At 41.2% G+C, this 8094-nt stretch overlaps 1 pseudogene; it reads left to right on the top strand.

The window, feature by feature from the left end:
• Window positions 1-3350: 3350 nt before the first annotated feature.
• Window positions 3351-4214, top strand: LOC118571265 (annotated as a pseudogene).
• The last annotated feature ends 3880 nt before the right edge of the window (window positions 4215-8094 follow it).

The raw sequence follows: 8094 nt of genomic DNA on the forward strand, positions 1-8094 counted from the left end.
CAATTCAAAAGAAGTCTTAAAAAAAAAATGTGTTGGGATTTTATTTCACACTGTGAGAAATCCATTTTCTTCTTCAAAATTTCCCACCAAATCCTCATAAATTCCCCTCCTTAAAATGGATGCAGACTGTAGCAGCAACTGCAAAGGCTTGTCCTCCCTCGCCTCATCCCTTCTTTCATCCACCCCATTTTTTGTTCTAGTGGAACCAAATGAAAAAGTCTTTTTAAAATATTTTATTTTATAATTAATTTAATTTTACATATCAGCCACGGATTCCCCTGTCCTCCCTCCTCCTCCTCCCACTCCTCAGCCCCCCTCCAATCCATCTTCCATCCCCACCTCCTCCAAGGCAAGGTCTTCCCTGGGGAGTCAGCCCAGCCCAGTAGATTCAGCTGAGGCAGGTCCAGTCCCCTCCTCCCTACACCAAGGCTGAGCAAAATGTCTCTGCATAGACCCTAGGTTCCAAAAAGCCAGCTCATGCACTAAGGACAGGTCCGGGTCCCACTGCCTGGGGGCCTCTCAAATAGTTCAGGCTCATCAACTGTCTCACTTATCCAGAGGGCCTGGTCCAGTTCTATTGGGGGCTCCTCAGCTATTGGTTCACAGTTCATATGTTTCCACTAGTTTGGCTATTTGTCCTTGTGCTTTTTCCAATCATGATCACAATATCTCTTGCTCATATAATCCCTCCTCTCTTGTGCCGATTGGACTCCTGGAGCTCCACCTGGGGCCTGCCTGGCCACAGATCTCTGCATCGGCTTTCATCAGTCATAGAATGAGTGTTCTATCATGACAGGGTGTTTGGCCATCTGATCACCAGAGTAGGTCAGTTCGGGCTTTCTCTCGACCGTTGCCAGTAGTCTACAGTGGAGGTATCTTTGTGGATTTCTCTAGCTCTCTGGTTCTTCCTATTCCCATGGGGTCCTCACCTATCATGGTATCTCTTTCCTTGTTTTCCCACTCTGTTCCTGATCCAGCTCAATCAAATAATATACATTGCAGATTTTAGAATCCAACATCTTTTTTCATGGCTTGGATATAATGACCATATTTATTTGAAAAATACTGATACATACCTTTCTGTGTTGTACATGTTCAGTAAAGTTGCCTCTAGAGTAGACACTACAGCATTTTCTAACAGCCAGTAGATCTCTTCTAAATATTTTGGTTATGAGTCTTAATAGCTGATGTGCAAGTCAGCCACTTATGATCTGATTTGAATAGACGTTATTGTTCAGTGTCTAGGTGCGTTTCTAACAGCTTGCAGGTGGAGTATGTCTTAGTTTGGGTTCTACTATTGTAAAAAGGCAGCATGACACTGGCAGCTCTTATAAAGGAAAGCATTTAATTGGTGTCAGCTTACAGGTTCAGAGGTTTAGTACATTCTGGTCATAGCAGGAAGCAGGGTGACTTACAGGCAGACTGGGTGCTGGAGGAGTAGCTGAGAATTCTACACCCAGATATCAGGCAACAATAAAAAAGAGAGAGAGAGAGACTGGGCCTGGCTTGATTTTCTGAAACCTCAAAACCCAACCTCAGTGATGCACTTCCTCTGACAAGTCCACACCTACTGCAACAAGAGCATAGTTCCTACTACTACCGCCCCCTATGAGCCTAGGGGCGCCATCTTTCGCTTATGTATTGTCAGAAGAGTGTAGCATAACCTTAAATGGTCTTATTCATAAGAACAAACCCAAGCCAGTTATTGGGGTGAATGCTGGAAGACCAGAGAAGCAGGACAAGCCACAGCCACCTCACCTCGCCAGTTCCTCAGCTGATCCTGTTTCCTCAGACTGGAAGTCTGACTCCTCACCCGAATAGGTCTCAGCTGAACTGTGCTGCTCAAAGTCTAAAAGCCTAACCAGCTAAAAAAGCTTCTAGTTTCTGGCCTTGTGTATCTTTCTCTTTCTGCCATCACTCCCTGGGATTAAAGACTGGCTTTCTGGGATTAAAGGCGTGATCCACCATGCTTGGCTATATCCTTGAACAGATGGATTTCTGCCTCTAGAATGCTAGGATTCAAGATGTGTGCTACCACTGCCTATCCTCTATGTTTAATATTGTGGCTGTTCTGTCTCTGACCCCAGATAAGTTTATTAGGGTGCACAATATTTTGGGGAACACAATACCACTACAGAAGAGTTAGAACAAGTACTTCTGTGAAACACTCCTAACTGTGCTGTGGGATGTTCTGTATGTCAAATGTGTTGCTCTGATTGGTGAAAATAAATAAAGTGCTGATTGGCCAGTAGCCAGGCAGGAAGGATAGGGTAGGCGGGACAAAGAAGAGGAGAAGGCTGGGAACAGGAAGGCTGGGAGGAGACACTGCCAGCCGCTATGATGAGAAGCAACATGTAAAGACACTGGCAAGCCACAAGCCATGTGGCAAAGTATAGACTAACAGAAATGGGTTAATTTAAGATAGAAGAAGTAGATAACAAGAAGCCTGCCATGGCCATACAGTTTGTAAACAATGTAAGTTTCTGTGTGTTTACTTGGTTTGTTCTGAGGTCTATGGCGGGTAAGAGAGATTTGTCCTGACTGTGGGCCAGGCAGGAAAACTCTAACTACATAACTGCTTTGCTATGAAACATACCATCAAATGGTCAGTTATTCCAGACTCTTTGCCCTTGGTTTCTCTTCTGTCAACAGTACAAAGCAGCACCTTAACAGTTACTTCGTAAAGACCTGGGAAGAGAGATGCAAAGGACTTCACCAAACAGAAGCACCCTTCTTATTGTACTCTATTTTCTGAGTCTTGATACAAAGTAACAGCTACTGAATTATTGTAATACAATAAGCTCTGGTTCTTAAGCTATCTTAATGGATGACTTCTAAGAAAGAATCTCAATGGGATTCACTTGCAAGATTTCCCAAAAGTTATAAAATTCAATTTTCTTGAACCATGTGATTTTTTTTGGGGGGGGGGTATCTTGTATGTGAAGAAAGTGTGCTTTGCCAACTCAACTGATAAAACTATATACACACATGCATACATACACATATGCAAACATACATATTTTTTTTTAAACATCTATAAAAAAGTTTAGAACCTTCAAACTTGACATAGAAGTGGTACAGGAATCTAAGGTGACTAAAATATACCATTTCAAGTTGAACCTCCTTCTTGCATATTCTCTGGCTTCACCATTCAAACACTATCAACCTTTCCCTAGGATCTCTATGGTTTTATTTGCTTGATTTAAAATTGCTATCTACGTTGCCCATTTTAAAAATAAAGTTAATCTCTCCTTTGTAGTAACTATATTACAAAGTGGGAATTGGCCTTCTTTTTCCCCCTAGTGCCTCCAGGCCTGCAGGTCTGTGTGGAGCCGCGTTTGCGGGTTGCTGTTCCGTAGGATGGGGTTTGTGAAAGTTGTCAAGAATAAGGCCTACTTTAAGAGATACCAAGTGAGATTTAGAAGGTGGCGAGAAGGTAAAACACTACCGTGCTCACAAATGATTGGTGATCCAAGACAAAAATAAGTACAACACACCCAAATACAGGATGATAGTTTGTGTAACCAACAGAGATATCATCTGCCAGATTGTGTATGCCCGTATTGAAGGGGACATGATCGTGTACTCAGCACCTGACAAATTATGCTGCAGCCTATTGTACTAGTCTGTTGCTGGCCTACAGGCTTCTCAACAGGTTTGCTATGGACAAGATGTATGAAGGCCAAGTGGAGGTGACTGGAGATAAATACAATGTGGAAAGCATTGATGATCAGCCTGGTGCCTTCACTTGCTATTTGGATGCAGGTCTTGCCTGAACTACAACTGGCAATAAAGTTTTTGGGCCCTGAAGGGAGCTGTGGATGGAGGCTTGTCTATTCCTCATGGTACCAAGCGATTCCCTGGTTATGATTCTGAAACCAAGGAGTTCAACACAGTAGTACACTTTAAGCACATCATGGGTCAGCATATTGCAGACTACACGTGCTACCTGATGGAGGAAGACGAACATACTTATAAGAAACAGTTCTCTCAGTACCTCAAGAACAACATGACTCCAGACATGATGGAGGAGATGTATAAGAAAGCTCATGCTGCTATCCTAGAGAATCCTGTCTATGAGAAGAAGCCCAAGAGAGAACTGAAGAAGAAGAGGTAGAACCGACCCCAAAATGTCTCTTGTCCAGAAGAAAGATCAGATTGCTCAAAAGAAGGCAAGCTTCCTCAGAGGTCAGGAAAGGGCTGCTGAGAGCTAAAGCAATTTTCTATGAAGATTTTTTTCATAAAGATAATAAATTTATTGACCAATCAGCCAAAAGAAATGGGAATTAGAACACTCTCTGAAATTGTAAATAAAATAAAAATATTTTGTAAGATCCTATTGCTGATGATATCATGCATTTTTGATATAGGAACACAGAGAAATCAAGCTAGATCTGCACTGGTAGCCTCTTTTCCTCAGGCTAGCATTTACAGTGCTTGAAGATCAATGGTTCTAACCAGCTGTACACACTGTAGGCTATAACACCAACCTGACCTATTGCCCACTGTGGCCTGACTCTCCTGGAGTGACCAACCTCTGTATTTGGATTTGAAACCCATTCCTTGGGAAATAATACACACCAGGTACTGTAAACCCTGTCAAAAACCAGCAGCTGGAGAAGTCACAGGCTCCAGAGGAAAATTACTACTCATGTTTTGCTTAAACAGGAATGTAGCAAAAATGCCTTCAAATCATTTTCAGTTAAACTTATAGAATAATAATTCTGTCAGCCTGGGTCAGAGAAGCTTCTTTTATGCAGGCGATGATGCTTAACATAGAGACTCATAACTTGCCAAAGTGCTGAGACTAAGTGATTCTTGAGTACTCAACCTCAAACAGGAAATCTATCCTACTCACTGAGGCCTAGCGAACATCACAGAAACAAGGAACAGAAAGATTTTAAGAGCCAGAAGACAGAAGAAAGAAGTATAAAACATTGCTTTCTAGAGATGGGATGGCCATGTTAATCATGAACACACAACCAGTGTAGCTATATGTACAACACACACACACACACACACACACACACACACACACACACACTTTCACATGTACTCACACTGGAACATAGGAGGGGAACTTTGAGAAGAGGAATGGAATTAGAAGGACAGAGAAGAAAGAAAGGAAGGGAAGTTAGGAATAAATATGATCATAGAACATTGTACTCATGTGTGTACTTAAAAAAATAAATACTTTTTAAAAAGAAGATAATCATTTTTGGCAAACAGAAAAACATGCATATGACCATGGTTTGTCTAGACAAATATTAATAAATACCTCTCTGGTGAAAGTTGAATTATAAGTGTTGTGTATAAACTATAGTCTGTCTTATCTTTGCATCAGTCTTTACTGCCATGAAGAGAGATGTGGGAGACAAGGAAACATGATCTGTTGATCTGTAAAATATTTTGGGCAGTGGTGGCATATGCCTTTAATCCCAGCACTTGGGAGGCAGAGGTAGGCAGATTTCTGTGAGTTCAAGGCCAGCCTGTCCTACAGAGTGAATTCTAGGACAGTCAGGGCTACACAGAGAAATCCTTTCTTGAAAAACCAAAGAGTGAAAAAATAATAATCTGTCAAATCTGTAAGACAGTGAAAAGATTCAAGATTGGTAGGACCTGAAAATTCATAATTATGTAAACTCAAGGTTTCAGCCCCAGATGTATAAACTGAGTACATGACCAGTCCAAGGTATGGTTGAAGGAAGGTTTTTATTGTAGATAAGAGGGAGAATACAGCCAGAGGCATCTGGAAGAGTCTCAAGCTAGGAGAAAAGGCAATACACTGATCATGGTCAGCAGATTCATCTGGGCCACAAAAGGAGAGAGGTGGGTTGGAGAGAGCTAGAGAAGAAGACAGAGTGTAGACAAAGAAGACCAAGAAAGAGGGGGTCAAGAGAGGAAGACAAAAGAGAGTGTACCAAGAAAACACATGGCTGAAATCATAGGGTTATATGAGAAGGAGAAGCTGGGAGAAGGGAAGCCTAGGAGCTGGAGAAGTTTAGGGAAGAGGGAGGGTGGGATGGGAAGAGCTGGGAAGAGCTCTGGTCTGGTCTGTTGTGATACTGAGTGAGCCTGGAGGTCATTATGCTCTTTGGTTTGCTAATAAGCTCCAAAGATAGCTATTGGTCCTGAGTTTCTTTGGGGCCTGACAATAGTCATTACCCTCTACAATTGAACTAGCTAGGGTATTGTACTTGCCATGAATTTAAGACTGCAATAGGTATGCTTAAATCAAATAAGCTCACAAAGTCATCTTTTTCTTAGCAATAATAGGAGGATTAAAATATTTAAAAGAGGCAAGATGGAAAGTAATATTTAATGAAGAATGTCATCTTGTTCATCTGAAGAGGTGAAAGATACGATTTGAGAAAAAAAAAGATCGGAAAATCTTGAAACTTACTGGCTATGATAATAATTATGTTCTACAGGGAACATGTACAATGAAGTGCTAGAAACTACTTTAGGAAAAGAGAACACTGTGGCCAAAGGATTTTTTTTTTTCTAAATTGAAATTACTTTTAAAATATGTAACAAAAACAAAAGAAAATTTATTCAAGATCCTGAATTCAAGATACAGCATTAAACTGCAAACTGGTATTCAATCTTCCCTCCTAAAGTATATGAATGTCTTTAAAACTCTAATAATTTTAGTCTATTTTTTATATTACAAAAAATGGATCTACTAAATTGGCTTACAACAATTAGGGGTGGGGTCATCCACCAATGGCTGTCTTCACCGTAGATAGGCTGAAAAACAGGTGGCTTCTCAGTCTATACATCTCCCATAGTTTCTATAATTCCCATCTGGCACTCAAAGTCTGGAAGCCTCATGTGGAATGTTTGGTCTTCAGTACACTTTGGAAGGCAGACGCTGGATCTGAATCAGCAAAGGACAAAAACACTCACTAGGAAGACAGGAAGCAGAGTGTCAAACAACACTGCTTTTACTGCTATTTGCTTAGAAGTCTTCCCATTTGGGCTACCCATCAGAAGACACCACCCACTCCAGGGGAGGGATTTTCCCTTAGTTAATCTTTCTATGAATGCCTCACAAATCTGCCCAGAAATGTGTCTCCTAGTTGGTTCTAGATCTCACCAAATTGACAACCAAGATTACCCATCACACGTTCATCCCTTCTCATCTCAACACACAACCACCTCTTCTTAGAACATTTCTAAATCACACTATTCCTCCCCCGAAATAGATGTCCAAGTCCCTTAGGAATGCTTAGTCTTTTAACAGCCCTTAATTTAAATATGATAGTGTAAGTTTAGCAACCATTAACTACTTCCTTTTTAACATAATATTTTTATTGATTATTTGGGAATTTCACATAATGCACCCCAATCACCCTTACTTCCCAATCCTTCTAGATCTGCCCTCTGCCCTTGTGGCCTTCCCCCCAAAAAGATAAAAACAAAAAACAAATGAACAAAAAATAACAAGTCCAATTTGTGTTGTCCATATAGTCCCTGGAACATGGTCAAACCATATAATCCCTGGAATATGGTCAAATCTGGGGTGGCCAGCCCCTGAAAGAAAAGTGAGTCCTTCCCTACCCCACCTCCAATTCCATCTGTTTCACAGAGTTACATGTCAGCACCCTTATCATAATTTTTAAGAGTTCTCTTTGATGGCTTTCTGTCTAAGCTGTCACTCTTTAGGGGGTTAAGAGTGGTCACAGAAGCCTTCCATGTCTCTTTTTCTCAACTGTGAGTCTGAAGTCATCAAAATACCACTGTAGAAGAAGCTTTCTTGTCCTTTATAGTCAGGAGGAACACAGATAATGGAACATCCACATGTTATCAGGTGACAGTGTGAACCACAGACCTCTACCTGGCCTCTGGTGTAAGCACATGCCACAAACCAAAGCAGCACAGACCACAGGCATCAACACGGCTGTTGTTGTTTGTTTTCTACTATTTTGGGAGGCCTGCCACCCAGCTCCCAAATAAATCACACATGGAGGCTTATTCTTACTTATAAATACTCGGCCTTAGCTTAGCTTGTTTCTAGCCAGCTTTTATCTTTAAATTAGCCCATATACCTTTTGCCTTTGTCCTTTTCCCATTCTCTTACTTCTGTAAATC

Source organism: Onychomys torridus, chromosome 20 (assembly GCF_903995425.1).
Source record: "Onychomys torridus chromosome 20, mOncTor1.1, whole genome shotgun sequence".
In the NCBI taxonomy this organism is placed as follows: Eukaryota; Metazoa; Chordata; class Mammalia; order Rodentia; family Cricetidae; genus Onychomys; species Onychomys torridus.